This window comes from Anabrus simplex, chromosome 4, assembly GCF_040414725.1.
Source record: "Anabrus simplex isolate iqAnaSimp1 chromosome 4, ASM4041472v1, whole genome shotgun sequence".
Taxonomy (NCBI): Eukaryota; Metazoa; Arthropoda; class Insecta; order Orthoptera; family Tettigoniidae; genus Anabrus; species Anabrus simplex.
Window position 1 is genome coordinate 325,809,952 of NC_090268.1, and position 10,828 is coordinate 325,820,779.

The following is a 10,828-nucleotide window of genomic DNA, read 5'->3' on the forward strand; positions in this document are numbered from 1 at the left end:
CTTGAATCCGATATTAAATTCTTTGGTAAATATTCTTCTAAATTTATCAGAAGACTAGCAAGATACCCGTGCTTCGCTACGGTATTATACTGAAATTTATAATTGAATGCTTATTGTTTTAGATATATAATCCTCTGAAATTCGTGATCTGACTCGTTTTCTGCGAGAATTCACCAAAATTCCCGATCTGACTCGTTTTCTATTATTTTACGGCACGTTTCCTCCCATTTTTCAATCTTCCTTTTCAGCAATCGATTTCGTACTTCCCGGGTTAGGCTCAGGTATTCCTCCCGGTCAGTTGGGTCCGTAAATCTGTGCCATCTTTTCCTATAATCATTTTTAATATGGATAAAATCCTTCAGGAGATCCGGCGTGGTGTCATATTGGGTGCCTTGGCGGCACTGAACCCGCGGCCGGGCTGCATTTTTAGTCATTACCCGTCCAGGAGCCGTTTCCAGCGCGGTCCGCACATTTGACGACGGTCCGGAATATTATTATTATTATTATTATTATTATTATTATTATTATTATTATTATTATTATTATTATTATGTATTGCTGGAATGGCTGATGACAGGGAAAACCGGAGTATCCGGAGAAAAACCTGTCCCGCCTCCGTTTTGTCCAGCACGAATGACACATGGAGTGACCGGGATTTGAACCATGGAACCCAGCTGTGAGAGGCCGGCGCGCTGCTGCCTGAGCAACGGAGGATCCTTATAAGTACATTAATAACAGTAAAATCAATTGGTCTCACCTCCTTCTACACCCCACCACCGTTAAGTTTATTTACCACCACCTCCCCCCCCCCCCAAGAAAAATTAAAAGAAGGCTTGTTTCTTTATGTTTAAGGGAGATTCCAAACACCAATGTTCACGCCTATTACCTTCAGTTTTGAGATATAAGTATCCCCATAAAAATAATTTACTTTTGCACTTCATTTCACACTACTCCCCCCATAAGCAAGTGAATTTTCCCGCAAAAATACTTGTTTCTTTAATAGTAAAGAATCTTCTAAATACCAATTGTCACGACACAAAATTCTTCAGTTTTTGATTTGTGTGTCCTCATGAAAGGAATTCAACTCCTTTACACTCCCGCCCTCCAAGATGGTCCCCCCCCCCAAAGAAACGCGTTTTTCTTTGTTTTTAAACGAGATCCAAATACGAATTATCACGTCTGTAACAACTTTAGTTTTTATTAGATGTATGTATTCTCATACAATTAAGTCAATTAATTTTTCAATTCTTTCACCCCCCCCCCCCTTTCATTGGATTTTCCGACAATACATGTTTCTTTACTTTTAAAGTAGATTCCAAATATCAAATTTCACGTCTGTAACATCTTCATTTATGAGATATCAGTAGCCTAATTAAAATAATTCAACACCATTTTCAGTCACTTTTACCCTACCCCCACCCCCCGCTCCACCCAAGTGGTATTTCCGAAAACTAAAAATACACGTTTCTTTATGTTTAATAGAGATAAAAATACAATTTTTCACTTCTGTAACATGTTAAGTTTTTTGAGATATACTGTAAAAATTTTCATTTTAAAATTTCACCCCTTTTGAGTTCCCCTTAAGTGGCGTTTCCCAAAACAAATCACCTATGTTTCTTTACATTTACAGGAGATTCCAAACACCTACTTTTTACGTCTGTAACATTATACGTTTCCAAGATATTCTGTAGATATAGTCTTTCAAAAAATTCACCCCATTTTGTCACTCCTGTTTAACCGCCATTAATTGGATTTTCCAAAAACTAAAAAAATATGTGTTTCTTTATTTTTAAAGGAGATCCCATATACAAAATTTCAGTTCTGTAATATCTTTCGTTTCTGAGATATATGTATCCTCATTAAAGACATTCAACCCATTTCTCACCCTTTTAAACCCCTCCTATTGGGATTTAAGGAAACAAAAAGTACGTGTTCCTTTATTTTTAGATGAGATTCTAAGTACCAATTTTACATCTGTAAATTTTAAAGTGTTAAGATGTAGACACACTCATTTTAAAAAATTCACCCCCCTTTTCACCCCCCCCCCAATATTTGGATTTTCCAAAAACGAAAAAATACGTGTTTCTTTACTTTTAAAGTAGATCCCAAATACCAATTTTCAGGTCTGTAATATCTTCAGGTTCTGAAATATAAGTAGCCTCATTAAAGGCATTCAACCCATTACTCACCCTTTTACACCCTTCCTATTGGAATTTTCCGAAAACAAAAGAATACGTGTTTCTTTATTTTTAAAGAAGATTCTAAATACCAATTTTTACGTCTATAAACTTTAAAAGTTTTGAGATATAGATACACTCATTTTAAAAAATCACCCCCTTTTCACCCCCCTTTAATTGGATTTTCCAAAAACAAAAAATACGTGTTTCTTTATTTTTAAAAGAGATCCCAAACACCAATTTTCAGGTCTGTAATATCTTCAGGTTTTGAAATATAAGTAGACTCATGAAAGGCATTCGACACTTTTTTCAACCTTTTACACCCTTCCTATTAGGATTTTTCGAAAACAAAATATACGTGTTTCTTTATTTTTAAAGGAAATTCTAAATACCAATTTTTACATCTATAACCTTTAAAAGTTTTGAGATATGGATACACTCATTTTAAAATATTACCCCCTTTTCACCCCCTCTTAATTGGATTTTCCAGAAACAAAAAAATACGTGTTTCTTTACTTTTAAAGGAGATCCCAAACACCAATTTTCAGGTCTGTAATATCTTCAGTTTCTGAGATATAAGTAGCCTCATTAAAGGCATTCAACCGCTTTTTCACCCCTTTTCACTCCTCCTATTGCGATTTTCCGAAAACAAAAAATACGTGTTTCTTTATTTTTAATGAAGATTCTAAATACCAATTTTTACATCTGCAAACTTTAAAAGTTTGGGGATATAGATTCACTCATTTTAAAAATTCACCCCCTTTTCACCCTCCGATTAATTGAATTTTCCAAAAACAAAAAATACGTGTTTCTTTATTTTTAAAGGACATTCTAAATACCAATGTTTACATCTATAAACTTTAAAAGTTTTGAGGTATAGATACACTCATATTAAAAAATCATCCCCCCTTTACCCCCTCACCATTAATTGGATTTTCTAAAAACAAAAAAATACGCGTTTCTTTATTTTTAAAGGAGATCCCAAACACCAATTTTCAGGTCTGTAATATCTTCAGTTTCTAAGATATAAGTATTTTTAAAGGCATTCTACCCCTTTTTCACCCCTTTTCTCCCCTCTTATTGGGATTTTCCGAAAACAAAAAAATACGTGTTCCTTTATTATTAATGAAGATTCTAAATACCAATTTTTACATCTCTAAACTTTAAAACTTTTGAGGTATAGATGCAAGCATTTTAAAAATTCACACCCCTTTTCACCCTCGCATTAATTGGATTTTCCAAAAACAAAAAAATATGTGTTTCTTTATTTTTGAAAGAGATCAAAAGTACCAATTTTGAGGTCTGTAATGTCTTCAGTTTCTGAGATATAAGTACCGGTATCCTGATTAAAGGCATTCAACCCCTTTTTCACCCTTTTTCCCCCCTCCTATTAGGATTTTCTGCAAACAAAAAAATACGTGTTTCCTTATTTTTAAGGAAGATTCTAAATACCAATTTTCACATCTGTAAACTTTTAAAGTTTTGAGATATAGACACACTCATTTTAAAATTTCACCCCCCTTTTCATCCCCTTAGCGACGGAATATCCAAAAATCCTCTCTTAACGGGCACCTACATCTTAATATGAATATATCCCCAAAATTTCATTTTTTTATGTCTAGTAGTTTTGGCTCGGCGATGATGAATCAGTCAGTCAGTCAGTCAGTCAGGACAAGCTACTTTATATGTATAGATACAGGAATGTAACCAGCTTCGGAACAGAAAGTGGTGTATTCTTTAAAACATCGTTCAACAGTGTACTCCATGGACATGAACGTTTTATAAGGGTTCTTGTAACGGGTATAATGACTTTCGTATTTTGGGAGTCTATCTGTGAAGATACGAACGTTATTTATATCAGTTTCAGAGTATTTTTTCTTGTGGTGACCATGGCTACCCCTTTTATCCACAGGAGGAGTAGAGGATCCCTTGCATTTTTTAGAAAGTAAAATTTCAATTCTTCCTCGGAATTTTTTGTAAAACCATGGATACTTAAGAAGGCCTTTTTACAAACTTCTACTTTCTGTAGAACCACCACAATATGGTATATTGCAGTAAAAGTTCTTCGGGAAGGACTCTCGCTCCTTTTAGTTTTTCGTGCAGGTTTTTGGACATCTATCAGACCAAACAAGTTAGCATTCTGTGCATTACAATTACCAATAGCATTAAACTCTTCAAAAATAGAATTACGGGCTTCTTCGTCAATTTTATCAAAATATTGTTGTTTACAATTACAGTCATGTCCGATTTCTTGTTTCCCCTTACCCCGATATGACAAATAACTCTTGCCCAGATTTCTGGCAGTTTTATGTTTGACGTGTTTGTTGACTCCTCTTTTTCTTTTTCTTCCAACTTTTCTTGACACTTTCTGTTTTACCAAATCATCCATTGAATTCTCAGCTGTTAAAGTGGGATCACTAACGCAGGCTGTTTGCACACAGACGGTGATGTTTCTGGTAGACGGTCTTCTCCAATCGTTGTACTAGTAGAAGGTCCAGGTTGGCATCTTTCACCAGTTTCAAGTTGATTTGATGTTTGAAACAAATTTTGTTACATGTAACTAATCTCATTATTAGACCCGTATTGAACTATGCTATGATATACTAACAATTTGTTGGTTGTTTTGATCCACCTTTTCAATACAAATTACAGTTTGTGTTGCTAAGTTGTTATGTTACAACACTAATTTACCGGGACATGTTTCGCTTTTATTCACAAGCATCATCAGCCTATACAATTGCCTCAAGGTTTGTCATATTTGGATTGTTGTTACAAATTTCATTACATTGAATGTAAATCTAATTTCTGTGATAACAATATTTAAAACATAAGAATAATGTACACATTAAAAATTATGACAATATGATTTTCAATGTTAAAATGGAGTAACTCTTAATTCTAAACCACATTGACGTCCAAAACACAGTTTTTACAATTTGAAAATTTGGCTAAAATTGTTTGCAATGTTAAAATAAAATTGATTCAACTATAATTTGGCATTTTTAATGTCAGATACCATGTTTTACGACCTAACGCCTCAATCAGTGAAAAGCCATAATTCAATTGAGTTGTGGAGCACCTAGCTACTTGGATGTAAAACATGGTAACTGCAGTAGATACCATGTTTTACATCTGCATGTTTTCATATTTTTGCAACAGATTAAAGAAATAATTGCTTGAAAGTAAGTGTTTCATTTTAAATAAAAGCTCACAAATTAAATTAGGTAAAATATCTAGTACTGAAGTTCGAGAATTAATTAAAAACTCATGTCATGTTGGGAGCTATAGAGATGGGGCAAGGTGAAGAACATGTTATGTACTGTACTACACATACCAAATTTTACACCCAAAGAGGGTAGAAAAATAAGGCATTAGTTTATTACCTTTCTAAGAACCACCTTCATCCCTAATCGGCTGAAATCATATTTAGGATCAAAATCTGGACCTTGATCTATATCATTGCATGAAGAACTGTCAACGGTGTCACTGCTTAGCTGTAATAAACTCCTTTCTATGTCACAATCATCAACAGTTTTCTTCACCCGCCATCTTTGCTAGTTCACATGTTTTACATGTATTCAGCTGCTACATACCATATGTTGTTACCAACATTATTGTATTTAAAACAATTCCCTCCAAAACTCTTCACTGATGCATGATTGATTAAAAGGAATACATTGTTACAAAACAACTCATTTTACTGAAACATGTCAGATACCATGTTTTACGACCGAACGCCTCAATCAGTGAAAAATATATGCCTAGTTTCATAAAAGTACGGTCTGGCGATACAATGTGATACATACCCGACTCAAAAACATACGGTAATACGAGCTCTCGCGGGCGACACATTCCCCCTTGTGCTCCATTTTTCTGTCAGAACCGAGGCTGAAGACCATAGCTTTATCATGCAGTCGCTAGAAGGTGAATATTTGCTTCAGACCCCCGCAATATCAGTTCAAAGATGGTTGCAGGCACGGATCACGGTAAAACGTAGAAGTGAAATGTAACTCGGTTCTTGCGTCTGAAGGTCATCTCATCAGCGGAAATCCATTGGCAACTTATTGAGGTGTAAGGTGCCAATATCATGCCACGGCGTTTTGGAGTTAGGGATTGGAGTAACTTACTAAGGGAGATGATTAATACATTTCCAATTGCTTTGCAATCATTTAAGAAAAGAGTAGGAAAACAACAGATAGGGAACCTGCCACCTGGCCGACTGCCCTAAATGCAGATCAGGATTGATTGATTGATTGATTGATTGATTGATTGATTGATTGATTGATTGATTGATTGATTGATTGATTGATTGCTCAGCATTAGTGTACTGAATTCGATAACGGCAGGAAGGATGTGCAAGATGAGCAGGGATCTGGTCGGTCAAGCTTATCCGTCAGCGATGACAATGTGTGCCGTACTGAAGGTCTGTGTTCCAGGACGATCATTTTAATGATGCCAGACTACACGCAGCCAACAGCAGCTCGCATGGATTCTTACATCTCTTCCGGAGGAAGGTGCTGGACCATCATCCTCCCTACAGACCCTACCTGGCCCCTAGCGATTTCTATCCATTCAGATCAATGAAAAAGCACCGAGTGGTAAGCGATCCATACGCCTGTTCAGCGTTCTGTCGGATGTGGCTTTAGGGACTGGACGCAGATTGTCCTGGAGAATGCGGCGGCCTTTCCTCAAGACATCGCGCACTCGTGGAGTCTGTAACACTGGTCCTAGAGACAAGTCTTGTGGCCAGCCTTTCTGGTGTACCTTTGGAAAGGGACTTGAACAGTGTTGACTAAATAGTAATATTCTTATCAGTTTCCTATTACTGCGTATCCTTATATCACCCTGTAGAATAAAGTTGCCTCGTGTGAGCACTTGTTATCTCATTTTTTGAAATGACAGTACAGATACATACACGCTGTACGCTGTACAAACATACTGTATGCTTACATATGAGACGGGAATATCGCCAGTACCAACTGATGTATTTTGAGTTCTCAGCCCGGAGGCTGGTTTGGACCCAACAGCTCCTCCATCAGCCGTCATAGGTGGCCTAGGTATCACTGAAGAGGCGTACTAGGGAAATGAGTGAGGTAGTTTACCGTTGCTTTCCCCACTGAGCCAGAAGTTGCTATTACATATCAGTCTGCCAAGCCCACTGAAATGACCGCACCAACTGACCCTATGAGCAACATTTTTACACCATTCATAACAGGGACTGGTTGCATAAAAAATAGCATTACTAGCATCGCTCATACCTCGGTCACTTTCATGTGGTCAAAGCCAAGGATGAAACCGAGACAGGTGAATGAAGGTAACAAATTTGTTCTAGCCCACACCAGAAGTCATAGTGCAGTGTAAATACTAGGTCTTGACAGCAAAAGCACAACCAATAAATACCAGATCAAAAGAACGCAAGGTTCCCAGGCATCGAAAGCGGAGAAACCGGAGGAAGATGGCTTCATCAGTTCTGTTCCAGGTGGCACCGCAGTAGGAAATTCAGGAGATCATAACATCAGAGCAGATAAATGTTAATGTCACAAACTAGAAATAAAATGAATCCGAAAGTGGTCCTTGAACTCCCAGTGTGAAACTGGACAGTTAGGAGAAGCGTTGAGGGAGTGGTGTAGTGTACTACAGTAGACTCCCTGATTCTAGGCAGTTTCATGAAATAGGCCGAGTTAACGAGCTCAGTGTAAGTTAGCAGACGCGTTTTATGGACGGCAGTAACAACTTGAGCGGTACTGCACCCTGGGGAAAGTGGCCCTTTCTCAAGACATCGTGTGCACTTGTGGAGCCTGAAACATTGATCCCTCAGACAAGTCAGTGTGGCCAACCTTATTGAATGTACGAACAGTAACCTGCACATACTTACTAATAGAGAAATATGTCTTTCATTCACGTAAAATCTACTTGACCGATCGAGCTCATATTTGGCAAGCATATAGCTGGTACTTTCGATTAACAAACAAACCTGTTTTTATTTCGGTATCTAGGCCCAATTCAAGAGATAAGCCATTTATGTGTAGGTAGTACTAAGCTGGTGCATTTTTATCTGTTAAAATCAAAATAATGGGTAAATATTTAGTCCTATCACAAAATGAAACGTGTATTCGGAAGATAGTGTATTCGAACACCGCCGTCGGCAGCCCTGAAAATGGTTTTCCTTAGTTTTCCATTTTCACACGAGGCAAGGCTGTGTCATAATAAAGCCACGGCCGATTTCTCCCCAGTCCTAGTCTTTTCCTGTCCCAGCTTCGCCACAAGACCTATCTGTGTCGGTGTGACGTAAAGCAAATTCCAAAAGAAAAGAACATTAAAAAATAAAGAAACGCACAGTGTGTACTTATAATTCAACTTCCTACCAAGAAATGGTTAGGCCTATATATATTTCCTTGGTAACTAGTTTTGTTCCAAGAAATTATGCTTTGATATGTTAAAAACCGCGTTGCAGGTGGGTATTCATCAGTTGCGCCCGAACCCCATTTAATTCCTTCAAAAGCTACAACATATGCCTTGGTACATATAAAATATTCATTAATAATAATTTAATACAGAAAGCAGCTCAAGATGTCCGTCTCCTATGGATTAAAGGCCACGCCGGTATAACTGTGACGTTTTGAACATCACAGCATGTACATAAAATTATCATACTGTGTATTGGAAAGATGTATATATTTAATTTATGGTAGGCCATTCTAGATTAGTATGCGTATATATAAGGTTTTAGTCATCTATTTCATATCATCATCTCATTTCTTTGTATCACGGCAATAACGAAATCTGAACGAGTTAAGTCTTGAGTAAGGTATAGCTTGCAGTAATTTCCAGTAGCCCGAGGTCAGTCTAGCCGACACGCCATGCTAAGTTTAGGACCTCTTCGATATTATAGATTTACCTGCACCACCAATTTCGAATGAAGCAGTTGGATTCGTCAACTCCCACTTTTTGAAGCTGGCTACCTGACGCTTACGAAACCCGCGAACTTTCAACCTATGTGAATGAACGTTACGAAACAAGATGATGGATATGAAGCGATGGAAAGAAGAAGGGATTGAACATCAGATATGACGACCATGTGACATGGAAGATAGAGGGAGATTTGAGAGCCTATATATTTCAACGACAAGAGATCGAGAGGTCTTAACATCTTGGCGTCTGAATATCTTAACGTCTGATGGTCATGATAATAGAGGAAGAAGGTCTTTCTTGTCGTTCTTAATATACGAGAGGAGACAGCGCAGATGACAAGAGGAGGTTCTCCGCTTAGTTTACAAGTTCATTTCACATCTGAGTTGAGCACTACTCAAAGATACTCCCATTGAGAACTGGCTATCTCAATGACGAAAGTTAGCGAGAGATCATTTTTGACTTGTCTAGAACAGGGTATATTTTTGTTATATATTTCGTTACGCTACATTTTTGTAATACGGAAGAATACAAGTGTATTCTCTCCATGAACGCAACCCAACGTGATTTTGATATTGAAATTCTCATTACCACATTATGTAATGAGTACTATAGGAAGAGTGAAGGTCAGGAAAGTCGTTGTCCAAATAGTGGGCAATGCATGAATCGGAAATAGGACTGATACCTACTACGAGAGATGTCAACGGCAGTGCGAGAGGACCAGGAAACAGCAGCTCCTACATCGAACCTGTCCAAATACCAAAATCTACAAATGGTGAGCTAATGGCAAAAATTACTGCAAATCTCCGCCTAACAGTCCATTTTATTAAATTTTGTTTCATTCAGTTTTTCTTTTGTTTCCGTAAGTTCAGTTTTGGTTAATTGGTACTTTCACAAATTCTTATTAATAATCCTTAGTTCCTAGTTAGCGTGTACTTAATGGTTAGTATTCTGTCACCCCGCCTCCGGGAGTATCTAGAGTCTAATTGCTTATTACTATTAATTATCAACTATTGTCTTCAAGCCATAAGTTTGAAGGCTGGCGCCCAAGATATATTGGTTACGGAGAGGGAAATGAGCTACTATTTATTTATATTGAAATTACGGTGACCTGGCACGTCACATAACGATGAACGGGATTGTAGACCAATAGCAGAAAGAAACCACAGCACGTAAACTCCGTCTCTACATTCATATACCACATTCAGACTTCCTGTCCACAATCAAACAACATGCTTACAGGGAATGGCCTGACTATTGGATCACGACACAGCTCACGAAAGGAAGGCGCTACGTCTGGTTCAAGAATGTCAAATTAATACGATGGCGCCTGTGATATTTAAATATTATTAGAATGTGTCTTTGTTATAGGTGCTATTCAAGCCACCTCCACAGGATCAAGATCTACGACACCCCTCACTGTACAGAAGGAATGGCTGGCATGTAAGAAGTAATCTCAACAGCATGATCATCTCCACTCATTGCTAGTAAATTTAAATACACCAATTCCAAACTCAGCTGGCATACCCTTGTCGAACCTATCACACAATATTAATCAAACTCTAATATTTGTACATGAAGAAACTATCTCAGCCACTAAATAAAGTGTAGTGCGTAATGTAGTATGTATTTTCAATTTACAGGTAATTTAAGTTCAACATAGACAACAACCCTCATCACAAGATCATTCCTACAACGGAGATATGTACATGTACATATTTTCTATGTAATTGATGGCCACA

General features: G+C 37.4%; 1 protein-coding gene across 2 annotated transcripts in view; it reads left to right on the forward strand.

Annotated features, from left to right (window-relative positions):
• The window catches only part of LOC136871947 (uncharacterized), a 561,695-nt gene extending 551,098 nt beyond the window's left edge, over positions 1 to 10,597 (forward strand). For both annotated transcript variants that reach the window (XR_011018048.1, XR_011018049.1), the window contains exon 3: positions 10,458 to 10,597. The gene's annotated coding sequence lies outside the window, so the exon portion shown is untranslated. The remainder of the gene's footprint in view (positions 1 to 10,457) is intronic.
• The last annotated feature ends 231 nt before the right edge of the window (positions 10,598 to 10,828 follow it).